This window comes from Amia ocellicauda, chromosome 1 (genome assembly GCF_036373705.1).
Source record: "Amia ocellicauda isolate fAmiCal2 chromosome 1, fAmiCal2.hap1, whole genome shotgun sequence".
Classification (NCBI taxonomy): domain Eukaryota; kingdom Metazoa; phylum Chordata; class Actinopteri; order Amiiformes; family Amiidae; genus Amia; species Amia ocellicauda.
Window position 1 is genome coordinate 4,507,207 of NC_089850.1, and position 22,401 is coordinate 4,529,607.

Consider the following 22,401-nt stretch of genomic DNA (forward strand, 5'->3'; position numbering starts at 1 on the left):
TATTTGTGACATTTTAACAGTAACTTTTATTAGAATAAATACATAGTTATATACCCTCAGTATATTGAGAATATCACCCAAAGGGAACTATGTGGAAGTTGTGGAAGGCCTCTGTGTGCTGTCACTCATGCAAGTTTCCCCTTACATGATTTATCTACGTCAGGACACAGAGACCCAGCCTCCTTTACCCGTCACTGGATATAAGTTCTCTTTATATATTACCATTCTTCAGCAGTTAAATTGCTTTAAGTAGTAGTTACTTAATTGCTTGCCTGAAATTATTAATAGCATTGTTATTTTCTTCAGAGACCTTTATTATTATTAGTAGTAGTAGTAGTAGTATTATTATAGATAAGGTAAGACAAAATAGTACTTTATTAATTTGATTGCACCAGCCCAATACATGCATCACAATAAGTACTACCTAAGAACACAACAAAGACACACAAACCCTAAAGCAGACTAAGTGTTCATATTAAAAAGCCTCATAGCATGTCGTAAAAAGGATCTGCAAAATAAATCTCTCTGCCATTGCACCAGGCAGATACTGTGGAGGGGATGGCTAGTGATGGCCTCTATACTCTATATTTTAGGGTCCACTTATCCATAATTAGGGCTGGGAATTGCAAGACATATGGTAACCCTAGAAATGCCTCAACAGAAACTGAACAGCAATACATAGCCCTTGGGCAGTTATAAGTCAATGTAACAGTAATACAATGTTTTTACATTGTATGTATATGACGAGGGACATGTCTAGTTCTTTCTTCCTTTCAACGTTGTAAAATAAGTCGCGTGTGCAGCTCGAATAGTGTTGGCATCAGCCATGTTTTGTAACCAAGATCACTGTCTAAAACGGATACACCACAGATCATTCCATCAAAAAGAATATTTTGGCCTATCTATAGGATTGGACTAATTAAAGCATTGTTATTTTGCCTCAACAAAAATAAAACAACCATGTTTAATAACTTGAAAATGCAAACAAGAAATCGATTCGTGGAGACAGGGGATCAATTTTAATATTGTCAAATATAGTATTGTGATTCTACACTGTAGCGTTTTTTCCCCCATCGCTATCCTGATTGAGCTCCAGGTTGTCCAGGTGAGTGGATCCAGCCTTCTTAATAATTGTATTTAATCTGTTGTCATCATCATGTGTAATGTATTTCCCCCAGCAGACCACAGTGTAAAACAAGACACTAGCCACAACACTATTAAAAAAAACATTTGGAGCATTTTTGAACAGACGTTGAAGGATCTCAGCATCTTTAAAAATAATAGCCTTAGCTTGACCTTTCTAAAATCCATGAAGGTGTTTTCTTTGCATTGCAGCTTGTCATCTATCACCACCCCCAGGTATTTGTATGAGTTCACCCCTCCCACAGTGACCCATTGATGACCCCCGGTGAAGCCTTCTCCTTACTCCTCCTAAAATCGGTCCACTTGTCCCCTTAAGGGTCACTGCAAATCATTACAAAGTTATTCTGAGTGATCACGTTTATCCTATGGTGACACATTTCTATCCTGATGGGAGCGGTCTCTTCCAGGATGACAATACCCCCATCCACAGGGCACGAGGGGTCACTGAATGGTTTGATGAGTATGAAAATTATGTGAATCATATGCTATGGCCTTTGCAGTCACCAGGTCTCAACCCAGTTGAACACCTATAGGAGATTTTGGACCGATGTGTTAGACAGCGCTCTCCACCACTATCACCAAAACACCAAATGAGGGAATATCTTTTGGAAGAATTGTTTTCCATCCCTTCAATCCTGACCCGTCGAGGCATGGACTCCACTAGACTTCTGAAGGTGTGCTGTGGTTTCTGGCACCAAGACGTTAGCAGCAGATCCTTTAAGTCCTGTAAGTTGCAAGGTGGGGCCTACATGGATCGGACTTGTTTGTCCAGCACATCCCATAGATGCTCAATTGGATTGAGATCTGGGGAATTTGGAGGCCAAGTCAACACCTTGAACTCGTGATTCATCAGACCAGGCCACCTTCTTCCATTGCTCCATGGTCCAGTTCTGATGCTCACGTGCCCATTGTAGGCACTTTCGGCTGTGGACAGGGGTCAGCATGGGCACCCTGACTGGTCTGTGGCTACGCAGCCCCATATGCAACAAACTGCGATGCACTGTGTGTTCTGACACCTTTCTATCAGAACCAGCATTAACCTTTTCAGCAATTTGAGCTACAGTAGCTCGTCTGTTGGGGCGGACCACATGGGCCAGCCTTCAATCCCCACATGCATCAATGAGCCTTGGCCACCGATGACCCTGTCGCCGGTTCACCGCTTTTCCTTCCTTGGACCACTTTTGATAGGTACTGACAACTGCAGACCTGGAACACCCCACAAGAGCTGCAGTTTTGGAGATGCTCTGACCCAGTCGTCTAGCCATCACAATTTGGCCCTTGTCAAAGTCGCTCAGATCCTTACGCTTGCCCATTTTTCCTGCTTGGAGGAGGTGAGCAGGGAACTACTAGGCAACTTCTTCTCTCAGCCTAGCTCTAGACCTGAGTCGTCTTTATGATGGATAAGGGCTGGGGTTTAAAAGCAGCCTATTTGAGAGAGACCAAAGATCGCACCAGTCAGAGGATGCAGGCAGTTGGCATCCTGGATGTTAGACTCTGGGGATGTTGGGGCTGGAAGGTGTCTACACTGGGGAGTAAGGAGCTGATGGACAGGCTGTTCTGAGGGTCCCAGCTGCAGTAGGATCTGGCAGGGCATTGGCTGGAGAAACCATTTAGCTAAGTTGGTAGACAACTGTATGAACAGTATTGAAGCAAGACCCATGCCCAGGAGTGATTAGAATGCTTTTATAACTTCTCTGGCTGTTTCATTCTGTTGCATTATCATGCCATTTAGCATGTGTGAAAGAAGAAAAGGAAAACTTAGGGCAGTTTGTATTTTTGCACAGACAAATAAACACCAGTCGTGAATTGGGGTTGGGGGGGTAATGATACAGCAGGAGAGTAAAGGACTGGGACTTGGACTACATAGAAGTCTGTCAATTCTACAGGACTAGTTATGATATCAAGGCTTTTCTTTTTCAGTTTATTTTGATTGAGGCAATGATAATAATCTTTTTAGTAGTTTTTGTTAAAAACAAATATTTTCCTTATTTTCCTTTGTAGTTAAATTACTAAATTAAAATTAAATTAGTAAAGGAGGTTTTAGTCGTGTGAATTTAGTTTTAGAATAGTAGCCAATATTTTGTATTCAGTGCAGACTTTGTGCCCTTTTTTGTGGTACTATTGCCAGTGTGTAGGTAGAATTAGAATAAGATCACAAATCTACAGAATCATGTGAGGGGGAATAGGTAACCACAAAGCATTGGTTTAATCTTTTTTTTCTTTACCTCAGAGTTGGCTGTCATTTCCTGCCCAAATCTTGTATTTAACTTTAACTCTCCTGAAAGTAGTTGGTGGGTTTTTCCAATGAATCACCACTTAATTTTTCAGGGTGGAAAAGTTGAGAGAAGTAATTGTGGGTCTGATGGAAAGAGGAAAATCCCTTGCCTTTCCTTTCCCCTATAAAACATAACAGTGGTCCAGGAGAATGCTGAAGGGATCCAGAATCTTTGAAAACAGCAGCCCAAGCTCATCACCAGGTCTGGAGTGTGAAATGAAATCGACAAACCTGCTTGTCAAAACTCTTCTGGTTGCTGCCCTGTGTTCCCTGATACTATGTGAAGGTACATTTTCAATTAATTTTGTTTTTGTATATTTTCCTGTTGTATTACATATTTCTGGGTCTATTAAAATCAAAGACCAGTTCATAGGCTTTTTTTTAGTTTCCCAACTATTCGAAAGCCACATTAAGCCAATTAGATGTTTTTTACACAGTGTAACATTTTTTTTTTGTTCCTGGGTAGTTAGTGTTATTTCCTAAATGCTTATGCCTCAAAAGTATAGAAAATGTCTATTATTCCCCACAAACTTTGCTTTTGTGACCAGGACAGTGATATTTTGAAATGTAACTATTTCCAATGAGAAAACAGGTGACTTTGTGTCTTTTCGTTCACATAAAGTCAGAAAAAAAATATAAATCCAAATCAACGTATTTATACTAAAGTAATACAAAAATGACTACAAAAGATTTAGAAGTGAGTAGTTTTTGGAGTTTTATGATTATACTCTAAATACAGTATAATCATAAATCTCGAAAAACTACTCGCTAATATATTTGATAATTATCAGACTTTATTTTTTGCAACTCAACTAATTTTAAACTTTAAGTCTTTATTAGACTATTCATACTTCAAAATATCATTGTATCACTTTTTTCTTTCTTTGACAATAAAGAAGAGCCTTCAGATTTTGGCTTCTCCTAAAGGGTCAAAAGCTTGGTGTTTGGACAGATGGTGAATTATATTCTGTATGTTTTATATGTAAATATGTAATTCCTTTCCTATTATTACCACTGTACAGATATACGTTATGTATGAATTATGTGGGCATCACTCTGTATTATTCCTCTTGTGCTTTTAGTGGATGTAACAAAAAATGTTCACTACAGAATAAGGTTGGGAGTCATGCTCCTTTAAAGTATCCTAATCATCATGTTTCGATTGTAGAAAGCCACGGACCATCTATATGCTGCTTTACGTACTACTCCAAAAGAATACCCATTGCTCGCCTTGTAAAATATCAGAAGACTGATGAAAGCTGTGGAAATCCTGGTGTTGTGTAAGTATCCTGAAAAAAATAATAGATTGTGATTTTCTTTAACTATTTGCAACAATTTCTTTTATACAGGATTAGATGTTGACAGAGGTGTAGTCAAAGAATGGGTCTTCAAGTTTGTCCCTAAAGCCCTGTGTACATGTTTTAGAACATACTGGAAGTGAATGAGTATTGGAGTCCAGAAGGCCCTATATATGAAATCCACAGCTTCACTGCAACATAATTAATTAATTCTGAAAGCGCTGTAATTATACTACTACAGCTCTTGGTTTCATGTTATTCAGATGCATTTCTGGTTACAAACCTAAGACTTGAGACAAGAGAAAATATGTATTGTAAACATTGCCTTTGGGGTCCAGATAAAACCAACATGAACCTGTTTAACTGAGATGAACTTGGATGAGACACTGTGGAATATCATACGGCAAATATTATAATGTTGTAGAAATTGTAGCCATTTTTTTGTAATGTATCTTTCCAAAATGTCTTCATATACTGTGCTTTGCAATGGCTATAGCTGCAGCAATAGTAAGCAAAGAATGAAATACCTCATCTATGGAAAATTTAATCTGCCTTTGTGTAGAAACTGTACATGTAAAAACTCTTGTGTTTTAATTTTACAGATTTGAAACAATAAATGGTGTACGATTGTGTGTGAATCCTGATCATCAGTGGGTGAAGAAGCACATGCAAACCCTTCATCTCCAAGCCAAAGTACCTACTGCCATTCCACATGAAGAAACATCTGGACATTTTTCTTAAGATTTATTTTTAATATTGCTAAATTATTGTGTATGCTATAATCATAAAGCTATTTTAGAAGTATAAACTTTATTTTCCAAAACTTTCCAAAATATTTTAAATGTAACTGAATTCACCATTTAACTATTATTGTAAGATCATGGATGTCATATGCTCTCTATTGTAAGAAGCTAAACTCTTAAAATGGAGCACATTTTGTTTGTTTAAAATAAATACTGAATACATGGGTCTGTGTCATTCCAATTCATTCTTATCTGTAATATGTAATTTCCAATTTAGTCTTAAATACTAAATATTGAATATTCTACAATTTCAAGAAATATGTGGATTATGAGGGCTGTGCACTCCCTTTACTTAAAATATTTTGAATATTCCAAACCTCAACATTACCCTTTTAATATGCAGTTTATAGCAGGGCACTACAAATAGGGCACAATAGTTTCAAACTGAAACTTACATTTTGAAGAAAAGGGGGGCCAGGGGGGGGGGGGAGTCTCATGCACAACTCTAAAATACCTCTGGAGACCTTATTCATGTTGAACACTCCTATTGTCCACACAATGTTAAAAGCGATATCAACGCGTCTCATTCGGGAAGTTTTCAGGTGACAAAACACATACACACACACAGGCCTAAAAATAAATTGTATAATATTGTAGCACTTTCTGTGCACAACATGTTCAAAGCAAAGAACACTTTGACTTTAGGAACCAAAAAGCTATTTTATTTCAGCAAGATACATTGAGGTTCCATCCATGGCGAGACTCGAACCCTGGCCTCACAGGGACCCTCCCAGGATGCAGGCTGGACACCCACAAGGTCCTCTGCTCCAAGTGCATGTCATATTTGGGCTTCTGTCAGGCACCAGCCTGTGTGGAGGTCTCGGGTGAAGACCATACATTCAGCACTTGCACTGCTGGAACTCCTACTCATAGGTAGCTCATGAAACAATGGAACATCATTTTAAATTGTTGCATTAATATTTTTGTTCAATACAGCATAATGCACCACTACTCTTCAATTGAGGCTACTATTCTCCAGTTACAAACACACTAATTTTACACACCTTCATTAGCACTAGTCTTGGACTACCCTATCTAAAATAACATTATATAGTATTGCATTCCTTGGATGAAGTATTTAATTAAGTAAGACAGCGTTGTTAACTCACATTCTTTATTTATCTACCAGTTCTCTTCTCCTCCATTACACATCCAGGGCAAAGATACAATACCCAGTTAGGTCAGTTCTCAAGAAGCAGCGCCCTCTACAGTCTGCAAAACCATATATTTACTATAAACACAACATCTCCCACTTTCTTGAAAAGATTATACATAAAGTAAAAAGTTACAAATACACCTATATTAAATCAAGGTCTTAGTCAAGCAACATGTTATTTAGTCATATCCTTTTAGAACTTCCTAAGTATTCAAATGAAACAGTAACACAGGTAGAAAATTATTTTAGGTGACTAAGTCATTCAGCCAGGCAGGTGTCTTCCTTGTGTGAAGGCTTTGATTTCTTGCATTCACGGGAACAGGTGGAGCAATTCTCTCATTTTGATTTCCCGTCACACAGCAGGTAGCTGTGTAATCCTTTCCTTCTTTGGACTTTCAGTGGGTCAGTGAATTTCATTACGTGCATAGGTTTCCTCACACACACAAAGTCCCCTTGTTGAAATGGTGGAATCTTAGCCTTTCTTTTGGCATCAGTGTACACAGTCTATTGCTTCCTCTGATGATGAAAGCGTCATGCCTGGTCAACTCATCTCTAATATGAAAGTAAGGAAGCAGTTCTGGGGCAGATTTGTTGATGTTTTCGAATAACCTTGAGTCATCTGAGTGCGGAGCTTGGTCAGTTCTGGACAGTTGATACAGGCTTCTGCAAATTCAGCAACAGGTACAGCAGACTGTAGTGTAGAAATTGCAGTGACAATCTCAGGCTCAGTGTCTTGACCAGCGACTGATGGTTCATGCAGTGACAGTTTAGACAGGCAGTCTGCAGTATGATTTTGAGCTCCTGGTCTGTACACAATATCATAATTAAGCCTCGCAGGCAACTGTGCCATTCTAAGGCCAGCACGGCATATGCCTTTGGTTGCTAATAATGTTGTCAGTGCTTGGTGATCCGTCCTCAGTGTGATACATATTTTCCATAGATATGTCCTCCATCTTTCAACACTCCAGACATTTGCTAGTGCCTCTTTTTCTACAGTTGTACAGAGTACTTTCAGATGCAGCCAAAGTCCTAGAAGCAAAATCAATGGTACATTCTGTATTATCTGGGTGACGTTGTGTATGTACACTGTTTGCTGGACATAAAAGTAGACAGTATGGGATTTTTGGGGTTTGGGGATGTTTATTAGTGTACTGCATTATCTTCCGCAAACTCCTCCCACTGTGTGTGTCCCTCTGTCTAGTGTTCTGTTTTCCCACCCCCCGCCCCAGTCTCCTCGTTTGGGCTGGAAACAGCACTCCCCACCTTTCATGTCTTTCCCCAGTTCTTTCTGCTGCCTATCCCTTCCTTTATAAAGGTGGGTTGTAAGTGCACGCAAGAAAATAAAGTGCATTGAGTTGAACACAGTTGTGAGTCTCGTGTTTCTGAACCCTTGCTTGGCAGTAAGTTTGAAAACTGTTACATTGGTTCACAGTGCAGGAAATATGCAGACCCACAACGAAGACGATTCTGTGAAGAGGAAGAAGAGGACATTAAGGAGGCTGCTTGAGGAGATGGTGGAGCTACAGAGGGAGACTGCCACGCTGAGCCTCCAACTCCAGCAGGAGCAATGCCGTTCTTCCCCCGCAGTGAGCTGGATAGCAGAACCGGGACCTGCCCGAGCGACATAACGAAAAGGCCCCAAATGGCGGATGGCACCAGGATCTGCTCGGATGACCACGACAGAAGGAGCCAGACCGCGAGAGGGGAACGACATGGACACCTGATTGGGTGACTGCTGCAGAGACCACCGCCGGGCCATGAGAGGAAGAACCGGCATGGCTAATGATGCCCAGACCTGCCTGGGCAATCGCCACGGAGAACACTGCGAGAATCCGGGTGACACAGTATGACGGATCGGAGGCGTGGGAGACCTACCAGGCCCAGTTCCAAATCGCAGTCTGGGCTGGTCACTGGACCACCGAGGAGATGGCCAGGCAGCTTGCCATGGCCCTAAACGGCAAGGTCCGCCAAGCCCTCTTGGCCCTCCAGGAGGGAGTGCTGTGTCAGCGGTGGATGGAGCCGGCCACCGGTGAAGAACGGTGGCAGATCGTCGTTCCAGGGGCCTTCCAAGACATGGTGCTGGCAGCATACCAAGGCATCAGGGGGGCCTGCCATTTCGGAGTGACCATGACGCTCCGCTGCCTCTTGCAAGACTTTTACTGATTATTGCCGCTGATGCGACTCCTGTACTGCCCGTAAGGATCCCCAGGAGCAGTCATGCTCCCCTCTCCAACAGCATGTGGTCGGGGAACCCATGGACCGGGTGGCGGTGCATGTGTTGGGCCCATTTCCATGCTATACATGGGGGAACAGGTGGTGGCCTAGACTATTTTACTAAGTGCCCTGAAGCTTACGCCCCTATGGTGGCCGACGCCTTGGTAGAAGGCTTCTTCAGCATGTTTGGGGTGCCCACACAGCCCCGCCAGGGGAGGAATTTTGAGTCCTGGGTGTTGTGGGAGATGTGTGGCCGCCTGGGCATCCAGAAGACCCGGACCACCCCACTGTACCCCCAGAGTGATGGCCTCGTCGAGAGGTTTAATTGCACCATCAGCGCTCAACTGGCCCTGGTGGTGGCAGCGGACCAAAGAGATTGGGACCTCCCCTGGTCGTTCTGGCCTGCCGCATGGCCGTGCAGGCGTCCACCGCCTGCACCGCTGCGTTCCTCATGCTTGGGTGGGAGTTGAATGCGACGACCACTGAAGCCGTACCAGAATATGCCTGGAAGCTCAAGGACCATCTGGAGATGGCCCACCAGCTTGCCTGACAACAGTTGGAAGCTGTGGGGGTGCGCCAGAAGAGGGGGTACGACTTCCACTGCAAGGGGCTGCACTTCAGCGACGGGGACCTGGTGTGGGTCTTCAGTACAAAGTGGGTGAAGGGACGCTGCCTGAAGTTGGACAGCAAGTGGGCGGGCCCCTGCCTGGTGGTGGAGCAGTTGAGGGAAGTTGTGTACAGGGTTTGCATCCCCCCCGCGAGGCAAGGCGGTGGTCCTACACCAGGACCACCTTGCTCCCTATTGAGGCTGGGCCCGCTCCAGCTTCCTGGACCCTCCACTTGCCCTTGACTCACCATCTGCTGCCCCTTGCCCCTCACCTGTGCCCCTTCTCCCTCACCTGTTGCCCTTGGCTCCATTGAGTCACCCTGTCCCCTGAACCCTTCCTCCTCTGACCCTGCCCCCTTTTTCCACAGGAGGGAGCCTTACTCTGCCCACTGTGGCCCTTTTCCTCTTCCTGTTCGCCCTTCCCAGAAGCGGAGGCTGCCAGGACGCTATGCTGGGTTGGTCTTTCCCTCGGGGGCGAGGGACTTTGGGGGGGTGGGACTGTTGGTGGGTGACTGTGTAGCAATTCTGGCTGGTGTCTGTGTGAGAGACAGTGTGTGTGTGTGCCAGTAGGGCAACCTAAGGGATGGTGGGGGTTGTAAAAGTGTGTATGGTGGGTCGGTTCGGAGACCCTGTTTGTCTGCTGGTGTGTGTGTGTGTGTGTGTGTGTGTGTGTGTATATATGTGGGGTGTTGTGTTGGGTTGGGGAGGGATATTTGCAGATTATAATCAACAATAATCAACTCTAATCAACACAAGTAAAAGGCGAAACTTCAATACTGACCTGACTGCATGGTTTGGGGCTGCCAATTCAGGAATAAATGCTATAGATGCCAAGATTAATAACACAATCTGCATCCCTCCAGCATGCTTCAACGGAAGCCATCATAATGCACTTTTTTGTGATTTTACATGTATTAACTAGAGCAGTAAATACTTCAAATTGTGCTGATAAAGCAATTCTAATTAATATACCAAAGTCTTCAAATGAGAAGAAATACTACAGGATGGGCATTGCATTAACTCTAGCATTTGGGTAGAAAGCTTCTAATCTATTAATTAACACATCAGTACATATCCCATTGTAAATTAATCTGTGGTACAAGTAGTAGCTGGCATACACTCACTTTTGGGATTTGAGTAAGTGGTTCAGGCTGATAACTGGTGGTGTATTTTCACGCATAGATATAATTTAGCTTTGACTTCCATTGTAGAGCTCAAATACTGCCCTTTACTAAGCTTTAATTAACAATTGTCCTTCACTGCCCAACACTTGGTCACAATTGCCAGTGTCAGTGTGTCCTCCACTGCAACAGCCAGCACACAAGAGTTGCTGAACACACATGACTGTCTCCTCCAGCAGCTGAGGACAAATTGAGGAACAAAGTACATTATATGAAGCAGGACGTGATCATGGCTGAAGCCCATGCACAGGTGGCTGAGACAGAGACTAAAATCCTGATGGCCCAAGTTCAACATGAGTCGGGTGGAGACATACAGTGCATCCGGAAAGTATTCACAGCGCTTCACTTTTTCCACATTTTGTTATGTTGCAGCCTTATTCCAAAATGGATTAAATTCATTATTTTCCTCAAAATTCTACAAACAATACCCCATAATGACAACGTGAAATAAGTTTGTTTGAAATCTTTGCAAATTTATTAAAAATAAAAAACAAAAAAAGCACATGTACATAAGTATTCACAGCCTTTGCTCAATACTTTGTTGAAGCACCTTTGGCACCAATTACAGCCTCAAGTCTTTTTGAGTATGATGCTATAAGCTTGGCACACCTATTTTTGGGCAGTTTCTCCCATTCTTCTTTGCAGGACCTCTCAAGCGCCATCAGGTTGGATGGGGAGCGTCGGTGCACAGCCATTTTCAGATCTCTCCAGAGATGTTCAATCAGGTTCAAGTCTGGGCTCTGGCTGGGCCACTCAAGGACATTCACAGAGTTGTCCTGTAGCCACTCCTTTGTTATCTTGGCTGTGTGCTTAGGGTCGTTGTCCTGTTGGAAGAAGAACTTTCACCCCAGTCTGAGGTCCAGAGCGCTCTGGAGCAGGTTTTCATCAAGGATGTCTCTGTATATTGCTGCATTCATGTTTCCCTCGATCCTGACTAGTCTCCCAGTTCCTGCCGCTGAAAAACATCCCCACACCATGATGCTGCCGCCACCATGCTTCACTGTAGGGATGGTATTGGCCAGGTGATGAGCGGTGCCTGGTTTCTTCCAGACATGGTCCGAGTGTCCTTCAGGTGCCTTTTGGCAAACTCCAGGCGGGCTGTCATGTGCCTTTTACTGAGGAGTGGCTTCCGTCTGGCCACTCTACCATACAGGCCTGATTGGTTGAGTGCTGCAGAGATGGTGGTTCTGGAAGGTTCTCCTCTCTCCACAGAGACACACTGGAGCTCTGTCAGAGTGACCATCGGGTTCTTGGTCAGCTCCCTGACTAAGGTCCTTCTCCTTCGATCGCTCAGTTTGGCCGGGCGGCCAGCTCTAGGAAGAGTCCTGGTGGTTCCAAACTTCTTCCATTTATGGATGATGGCGGCCAATGTGCTCATTGTGACCTTCAATGCTACAGAAATGTTTCTGTACCCTTCCCCAGATCTGTGCCTCGATACAATCCTGTCTCGGAGGTCTACAGACAATTCCTTGGACTTCATGGCTTGGTTTGTGCTCTGACATGCACTGTTAACTGTGGGACCTTATATAGACAGGTGTGTGCCTTTCCAAATCATGTCCAATCAACTGAATTTACCACAGGTGGACTCCAATCAAGTTGTAGAAACATCTCAAGGATGATCAGTGGAAACAGGATGCACATGAGCTCAATTTTGAGTGTCATGGCAAAGGCTGTGAATACTTTTTGTTTTTTATTTTTAATAAATTTACAAAGATTTCAAACAAACTTCTTTCACGTTGTCATTATGGGGTATTGTTTGTAGAATTTTGAGGAAAATAATTATTGCAAGCACCCTACACTGGATTGTGTATCCGGACTATTTCTTTATTTTCTCTCTATCGATATTGCTGCTATTTTAACTTGGTCATTTGGGGGTCTGGGTTCTGGGCTTAGTTTTAGATAAGGGTTTTAGCATATTTATTTTTCTACTTTTTAGCTTTTGTATTGGTTTTAATATTATAGGCAATTTTAATTATTTTGTATTTACCCTAGGACTAACAGACTTTGTGCCCTGCTAGTTGCCCCTGCTGTGACTGTGTTGAATAATATTTTAAAACATTTATTTTATTGACTGACTGGTATCTGTGGTGTATGTCCTGAGATCTTGCTGAACCTGCATGGGGGACTACTGGAGTGGTAGCGAGTCCCCATCTCGCGTTATTAAACTGGGGTGGCGTAGAGTGACTATATTGGGATCCAGTGGTCACTGCCACTCATGACACATGCATTACAAACGAGTATGTCCATTTTATTTACAGCCGGTGCATGTGTGTCACTGTGCTCCTCAGGCTGTGGCAGGTGGTGACATATTGGGCAGCCATGGGGGCTATGTGTCCCTCCCCTAGGAGGACTGACCGTTATTCTTTTTTCTCAGTTTTGTGAAAGGTTGGGTGGGCATTCATTATTATGTTAAGGAATATGTCCCTCATTTTGTGCTAAAGCTTTCCGTGGAGGGGAACGTGGATGAGTTTGTTCCATTTTTGGGAGGCTCTGCCTTGTTGGGCCGGAGCTGTGATCCAGGTGAACAGCGGATCAGGCATAGGTGGGCATGTGGGCAGAGGAGGAGGAAGGGTATGCTTGCTAAGGTATGCAGCAGCAGCAAGCAGCCCCCCATCCAGCCAGCCAGCCAGTCTGGCTGGCAGTGACTGAGTGGTTGACAGACGGCAAGCAACGGAATGTACGTGCTCTGTGATGTCAGCTGAGAGAGAGGTTCGTGATGTCATCGCTGAGCTGGCTGGCTGGCTGTGTGTGTCTGGCTGGCTGTGTGTGTGTGTGTGTGTGTGTGTGTGTCTGTGTGTGTGTGTGTGTGTGTGTTTGTCTGTGTCTGTCTGTCTGTCTGTCTGTCTCTCTCTCTCTCTCAGTTCAATTCAAGGTGCTTTATTGACATGACAAATATATTTGTATTGTCAAAGCGATTGGGCATGCATGCATACATACATACATACATACATACCTGCATACATACATTTATGGAAAATAAATAATGGCGTTATAAGTCAAAATAAGATGTATTAAAGTACAGAAAAACAAAATGGAATAAAATAAAAATGTCTTCTGTGTTTTATACTTAGAAATAAAGAAAATAGGTTTACGATTTACAGATTCCTTTTTTGAAATACACTGACATGCATTACAAACTAGTATTTCCATTTTATTTACAGCTGGTGCTCGTGTGTCACTGTGCTCCTCGGGCTGTGGCAGGCGGCGACATATTGGGCAGCCAGGGGGTCTGTGTGTCCCTCCCCCAGTTGAGAGAGTTTCGTCATGTCATCACTGAGCTGGCAGTGTGTGTGTGTCTGTGTGTGTGTGTGTGTCTGTCTGTCTCTATCTCTCTCTCTCAGTTCAATATAAGGTGCTTTATTGACATGACAAATACATTTGTATTGTACATACATACATACCTACCTGCATACATACATACAGTACATAATGAAATAAAATCAAGTAAAATACAACCCATATTTGGTATATATATCACAAACATGTAATATTAGAATCATGACAACAAAAATGGCAATGAGTCCTGCAGGCCGGTGTCACACTCTGTCCCGCAGGCTGTGGCAGGTGGACACATATTGGGCGGCAATGGTCGCAGTGCGCTGGCTCTGCTCCTCTCCCAGCAGGACGGGGAGTTTGCAGCCTTCAGGGAGCTGACCGAATTCAGGGATTTTATTTTATATTTGTTTCCTGTAGGTCTCCCTGATTTGTGTGTATTTAGGGCAGGACAGCAGGAAGTGCAGCTCTGTTTCAACCTCTCCCAGATCACAGTGACTGAACAGCCGCTTTTCTCTGGCGATCCAGGTTTTCTTGTGGTCACTGAGCCTGTACTTGTTCAGGATCTGTCTGTGTTTACCTGATATTAGGCCGCCTCTCCAAATTACGCCTTCGGGTCAATCGAGAGAAGAGCCGCCTGACGCCAACTCAGCAGGCACAGTTCCTCGGACTGCGCCTTGATTCCATTGCCATGTTCGCCACGCTGGTGCCAGAGAGAGTTGCCTCCATACGCACGTGTCTCTCCCTCTTTCGACTGAGAGCTTGTGTCAGGGTGTCCCTTTGCCAGAGGCTGCTGGGCCTCCTAGCGGCTACATCACAGACCCTCCCCCTCGGCCTCCTCCAGTTGAGGCTGCTGCAGTGGTGGGGCCAGTCTACCACCGAGCAGTTATGATGACAGATGCCACCAAGCAAGGTTGGGGAGCAGTCTGCGATGCACATGGAGTCTGAGGCAGGTGGACAGAGCCAGCACGGGCCCTCCATATCAACGTCCTGGAGTTACAATCAGTCTCATTTCCTGCTGGTCCTGCAGGACAGACATGTGCTGGTTCAGACGGACAACACAGAGGTGGTTGCCTATATCAACAGGCAAGGACTTATCCGGTCGCGCAGACTGTACTGTCTATCGTGCCATTTGCTTCTGTGGGCACAGCCACAATTCCGCTCCATCAGAGCAGTTCAACTCCTGGGCCTGGCCAACACGGCGGTGGACCTCCTCTTTCGGGGAGGCCCCCCGATCTCGGAATGGCGCCTCCACCCATGTGTTATACAGCAACTGTGGAGCCGGTTCGGCAGAGCAGACATGGATCTCTTTGCCTCGACAGAGTCCACACACTGCCCACTGTGTTTCTCTGTCCAAGCTCAGGAACCCTAGTGATCGACGCGCTAGCCCATACACCCCAATTCGGGCCTCCTCCAGCTCTGGGCCTGGCCCCTGAGTGGGAGCAACTGATTGCCTGGGGTCTGTCAGACACAGTGGTAGCCACTATTCAGTCGGCGAGAGCTCCCTCTACGAGGTCGCAGTATTCCTACCGCTGGCGGACGTTTAGCACCTGGTGCCAAGATGGTGGTCAAAACCTAATTCATTGCCCCATCGGGGTCATATTACAATTTCTACAGGAGCTGTTGGACCAGGGCAAGTCCCCGTCCACGCTAAAAGTGTATCTGGCGGCCATCTCTGCATGTCATGTCCGGATTGATGGCGAGCCCCCTGGGTCTCATTTCCTGGCTGTGCAGTATTTAAAGGGAGCTTGATGGCTGTGGCCTCCTTGCACCCCTTCACTGCCCGCATGGCGTCTTGATGTTGTGCTGTACACACTTTCCCAAGCCCCATTTGAGCCACTGAACTCAGCTGAGCTGAAGCTGGTGTCACTTAAGACTGCGTTTTTGCTGGCAATCACCTCTGCAAAACACGTGAGCAAGTTACACGCCCTGTCCGTATACCTAGCGTGTGTCCGTTTTGTGGGAGATGGCTCCAGGGTCACGCTACGGCCTAACCCTGCATTCCTTCTGAAAGTGCTGTCTCCATTCCACGTCAACAGGCCTATTGAGTTGATATTGAGTTGTTGGCATTTCATCCTCCTCCATTCACTTCAGAATAAAAGAGTTCACTTCACCTGCTCTGCCCTGTGCGGGCCCTCAGGTGCTATTTGGAACGCACTAAGGACATTCAGCGCTCAGACCAACTGTTTGTGTCTTATGGATCCAGGCGCTTTCAAAGCAGTGCCTCTCGCATTGGATTGTGGACAATATTACCATGGCCTACGAGTCCACCGGGACCCCGGTGCCTGAACACCTGGTGGCCCACTCGACTTGAGGCGTTGCCACATCTTGGGCCCTTTTTCAAGGCACCCCCTTGGCAGACATTTGTGTGGCTGCAGCTTGGGCTTTGTTGCTTACATTTGCCCGGTTCTACAGGTTGGACGTGACGGAACCGATCCCTTCCATTGGGAAGCCGGTGTTAGCTGCAGTCAAGCCCCAGTAGCCTACAGGCTCTGGCTCCTGCCCTTTCTTCTCCCAGTCTGCCCCTGTTAAGTGCATCCTGAGGGAGCTAGTGAACCGTGTTTTTCCCTTCCGAACTATGCCTTCCAGTCGAGCACCCACGCAAGCTTCTCCTGGATTTACTGAGAGCTATGTCGATGTGTTCCCAGGGTCTGTCATGTGGCCTACAGGCACAATGCCTTATGAGGCCACCCTGTATATAGTTCGCTCATTATACATTGTGTTGCGGTGGTGCATGTGTCTGGCCTGTGCCCCGCTCTATATATACTGTGAGGGAAAAAAGTATTTGATCCCCTGCTGATTTTGTACGTTTGCCCACTGACAAAGAAATGATCAGTCTATAATTTTAATGGTAGGTGTATTTTAACAGTGAGAGACAGAATAACAACAAAAAAATCCAGAAAAACGCATTTCAAAAAAATTATAAATTGATTTGCATGTTAATGAGTGAAATAAGTATTTGACCCCTTCGACTTAGTACTTGGTAGCAAAACCCTTGTTGGCAATCACAAAGGTCAGACGTTTCTTGTAGTTGGCCACCAGGTTTGCACACATCTCAGGAGGGATTTTGTCCCACTCTTCTTTGCAGATCCTCTCCAAGTCATTAAGGTTTCAAGGCTGACGTTTGGCAACTCGAACCTTCAGCTCCCTCCACAGATTTTCTATGGGTTTAAGGTCTGGAGACTGGCTAGGCCACTCCAGGACCTTAATGTGCTTCTTCTTGAGCCACTCCTTTGTTGCCTTGGCTGTGTGTTTTGGGTCATTGTCATGCTGGAATACCCATCCACGACCCATCCATTTTCATTGCCCTGGCTGAGGGAAGGAGGTTCTCACCCAAGATTTGACAGTACATGGCCCCATCCATCGGCCCTTTGATGCGGTGCAGTTGTCCTGTCCCCTTAGCAGAAAAACACCCCCAAAGCATAATGTTTCCACCTCCATGTTTGACGGTGGGGATGGTGTTCTTGGGGTCATAGGCAGCATTCCTCCTCCTCCAAACACGGCGAGTTGAGTCGATGCCAAAGAGCTCGATTTTGGTCTCATCTGACCACAACACTTTCACCCAGTTCTCCTCTGAATCATTCAGATGTTCATTGGCAAACTTCAGACGGGCCTGTACATGTGCTTTCTTGAGCAGGGGGACCTTGCGGGCGCTGCAGGATTTCAGTCCTTCACGGCGTAGTTTGTTACCAATTGTTTTCTTGGTGACTATGGTCCCAGCTGCCTTGAGATCATTAACAAGATCCTCCCTTGTAGTTCTGGGCTGATTCCTCACCGTTCTCATGATCATTGAAACTCCACGAGGTGAGATCTTGCATGGAGCCCCAGAGCGAGGGAGACTGACAGTTATTTTGTGTTTCTTCCATTTGCGAATAATCGCACCAACTGTTGTCACCTTCTCACCAAGCTGCTTGGCGATGGTCTTGTAGCCCATTCCAGCCTTGTGTAGGTCTACAATCTTGTCCCTGACATCCTTGGACAGCTCTTTGGTCTTGGCCATGGTGGAGAGTTTGGAATCTGATTGATTGATTGCTTCTGTGGACAGCTGTCTTTTATACAGGTAACGAGCTGAGATTAGGAGCACTCCCTTTAAGAGAGTGCTCCTAATCTCAGCTCGTTACCTGTATAAAAGACACCTGGGAGCCAGAAATCTTGCTGATTGATAGGGGATCAAATACTTATTTCACTCATTAACATGCAAATCAATTTATAACTTTTTGAAATGCGTTTTTCTGGATTTTTTGTTGTTATTCTGTCTCTCACTGTTAAAATACAAATACCATTAAAATTATAAACTGATAATTTCTTTGTCAGTTGGCAAACGTACAAAATCAGCAAGGGATCAAATACTTTTTTCCCTCACTGTATGTCTTTATTGTGTCACTTCCTCCTATTGAAGTCCAATCTACACTGGTACATGTTTAGAAGAACTGTTCCCAAAGTCACATTGAACTGATCAATAGTTCATTTCTTACCTACACCTTGTATTTAGGGATCTGGGGATTTCAAAAACTCTTCATTGTGGAACTCACAGCTACCAAATGACCACACCTTTAATTTCCTGGAGTATCTGGTTATCTATGTATTCATATCTTCACCAAATTTTACTGTTTCCTCAGATTCCCATTTCAAAAATTAGCTCTAATTCAATTTTCAACATTTAATTTTTTATTTCTGGTTCGTAAAACTCATTCTAATAGTATTTTTATGTTTTATTTTCTCCTTCAAAATTATGCAATTTTAGCTCACTTTTTCAATGCTTTATTCATAATTTATATTTCTATAGTATCCTTAAACTTCTTACCCTTTGACTAATTCATTCATCTTAAATCCAAGGTCTAATTTTAACTTTTATTTCAGGTATTTTATGCTATGCACCAATAACCAAATATTTTCTAAAATAAGACTATAATATGTCACTATACTGTTTACATTCTCCTGCTATGGATTTTACATCAGGCTGTCACTCAGGGCTGCACCAGAGTGCTGCTCCTGTGGATTCCAGCCTTTAGTTTTCCTTTAATTTGACTTTACAGAATTTGTCCATAATATGATTTTTTAACAAACAAATTATTGTCCTTCTGAGTCTTAGAGGACACCATTACTATTTATTTACTTTATTATTATTATTAATCTATGTATTTAGTGTATATTTTGTATTACTTTAACATTATTCTTATAATAGAATGCATTATTCATTTCTTATTTCTGATGCTTTATGCACTCTGTATACAGTTAAATGTCTAAATCCTCATTAATCTGTTGTTAAAACATCAATAACTGCGTAATTGTAAATATGATTCTGAAATTATTGGTTACTTCCCTTCTCAGTCTTATTCTGGACTATACACAATATTAAAAATACAAAGCATAAAAAACAGACATTTACCTTACATAACCTTCAGACTATATATATACATAAACACACAAAGCACATACAGATTGAAATCCAAAGATAATTCAGATATTAGAGTAGTGGCGTGTTTTGTTGACCCTGCAGTGTCTCAAATAGCCATTTATTTATTTATTATATTGTTATTATTAAAAATCAGATCTTTGAATTACACTACTTTGGTGTTTTCTTGATCTATTATGATCAATTTCTTCTCTAAATTCTTATTATTCAGACAAAGAATTATAGAAACTGTCGGTTTTTTATCTTGTCTTTACCATTTTACCATTTTTTAAACTTCTCTTACCATTTTAAGTTTAACATTTTAAACTTGTAGGAATTCACATACAGACACGTATTTTAACGCCATTATGCTAATCCTATCTTTGCCAACGATGGGGCTATATCGCTGGACTTTATGTACCTCAGGTTCCGTCTGGCTCTGACTACCACTGACTGTCTCATCGTACAAGGGTTTCCTTGCTTAACTTGGGGCTCAGCAGGCCTCGTCGTACCTTTAGGTTCCCTTGGTATCTCTCCCCGCAGATCTGTCTTACCTGGAGTTCACCCTACTGTGAACCTCCGCTGTACAGTCAACCTTTCTATTTGTTTTACCTCTACCTCTCCACAGGTTCTCTTTAAATTACAATCTGATAGCCTCACACAATCCCGAGATCAAAACTAAATATACAGGGTAGTCATTTTTAAAGCTACTCACCCTTGCTTTGGTCCCGGGAGTGGAGACAAGTTCAGATTTTCGTTCGTGACGCCAAGTAATAGAACCGTCTCAGAAATAAGTGAAGAAGTCGTTGATATAAAGCAAACAGAACTTTAATCAAGCCGGCTCGGAAGCCCCACGACAGGAATAATTCCTTCAGTGAGGACTTAATGTTTACAAACATGAGTGCAGCTTTATAGGAAAATGATGTAACATTTTATGGCCGTTCATCCAATCAGAAGATACAGGTCCGGGTCCGTTTTACGATCTGTCCTCCCGTGAAGAGGTGATGGATACAAAAAGCAGATGTCTGTCTTTGATGTGCACTAGGAAGATGCAATCCCACGGTCATCATTTACCTAATGTCAATCGCTCATTAACAGAAACAATTCCTGCCTATCTAGAGAAACGATTAAGTCATCAACAAATTCTCAGCAGACATCTGTAGGCTATTTCGGCACTGTGCAATCTTTCATTACTGACAGGAGTTTCTAACAAATCAATCTTTTTGACCCTTTACTTGTCCTTGCTAAATTTAATCTGCTCAGTCTGTATACAAACTACTTCTAATGCTAGTATTAATATAAAACATTATATAATTATTACAAAACACTTTCTTCAATGTCCTATACAGAGTCTTCAGGTGCCGAGAAAGATCCTATCATTTCTTGTTACCACAATTCTCCCTAATTGATTACTGTTCAATGATTAAGGATAGGCAGGGCCACCTATAATCTAGTGTCTATTAAAGTGTGTCAATTTCAGACTAAACAGTTAAACAGGAATGAGAAGATATTTCTCGGCTTTGACAGATTTTATTTCTAAAATTGTCAAACAAAACAGTTTAATGCAACACTCATTTATATTTAAGAAAATACTAAATTATATTACACATTCTAAAGTTTATGACTCATGGAATAACATTTCTAATTGATTTCTCAAATGTCATGAATAATAAACTCCAAACTGTTAAACTTATCTGAACTTTGTCGCAGAGAGGCCTCTCTGTCTTCGGGATCAGATAAAAACACACAGCACGAGGTCCGTGTGGTTTGGAACAAAGGTGGTCTGGTTCGGCTTTGTCCAATAACTTCCACTCAGTCGATGCACCTGGAAGTTGGGGTTTCGCGAAAGTAGAGTCTTTTCCAAACAGATTTTCCACTAGTTTGAAGGCTCCAAGGTTGTGCACAAAATCTTCTTTGCAAGCACGATTTCTACTGTAGTTACTTGAAGACAAAGTCTTTGAGGAAAGCAGGGCCCTGTTAGTTTCCAAGGGTCAAGTTTCTTAAGACTCAATAGCTATTTAAATGACTGAACACTTTCGTATTGCAGTCAACTTAGACAATTGTCCAGCTGTAAAACTCCACTGATCAGATGGGCACCGGCGGGCAGGCGCAGTTTCTAAAGTTCTTTAATTAATAAAGTTCTTTAAAGAATTCTTCGTACGGCTCAATCTCCTTCTCCCAGTTGAACTCTTCTGTTGCCGGCAAGAATTGGTTGGTTTCTGGTTCCGGTTCTGGCAATAGAGCTACAGGTTGAGCTGTGGCAGCGAGTTACTGGTTCAGGTGAGAGAGAGAGAGAGAGAGAGAGAGAGAGAGAGAGAGATGTCGTGTGTTGCCTTTTAATGTCAGATCAATAGACGATTGGTTCTTGAGTTTGTGAGATTGGATTTCGGTTTCAGCCCCCAGTGTCCTATTGGAGGAGGCTTGATTTATGACTGATGTCAATCCATGCCATCTTTTGGAAATGCCGGTTGACCTGGGTTCGTAGCTCTGTGTCGAGATTTCGACTCTCGTCCACTTCAAAGCGCTTTTATTACCTACAGGCCCTATTCCCCAGACATTTCACAGCAGGGATTCCAAGCCATTTGGCCCATTCTCGGTGCCATCCTTCCAAGACTGCCTCTTTGATATAGAACAGTTCACGTGCCGATGAGCTCAGGAAATCTGATAACTTTGGGGGAGAGGTCTTCTTTAGATCAGAGCTTCAGCTCAGAGCTAAAATGCTCTATAAAAATACACCCTCCCCCCCCCCCCTTAACGCTACACATGTATATACAAAATTAGAAAATTCTTATAGAATCATGCACTTATCCAAAATAGTTTGCGCTGATTGACCTGTATACTAAAGCGTGGCCAATTAGATTATCAGATTTTTTGCCCCATTTTATTTCTGTATTACCATGCTCTTCGGTACTGCTGTTGTATTGTGCGTAAAACACACAAGAAATGACACATTGAGATGATTAAAGAAGATTATGAATCAACAAGTACAGCCTAAGAAAGCAGGTGGCATAAAACACAGGGCTTTACTAATAGGATTTGGTCAGGGGAAAAAAGAA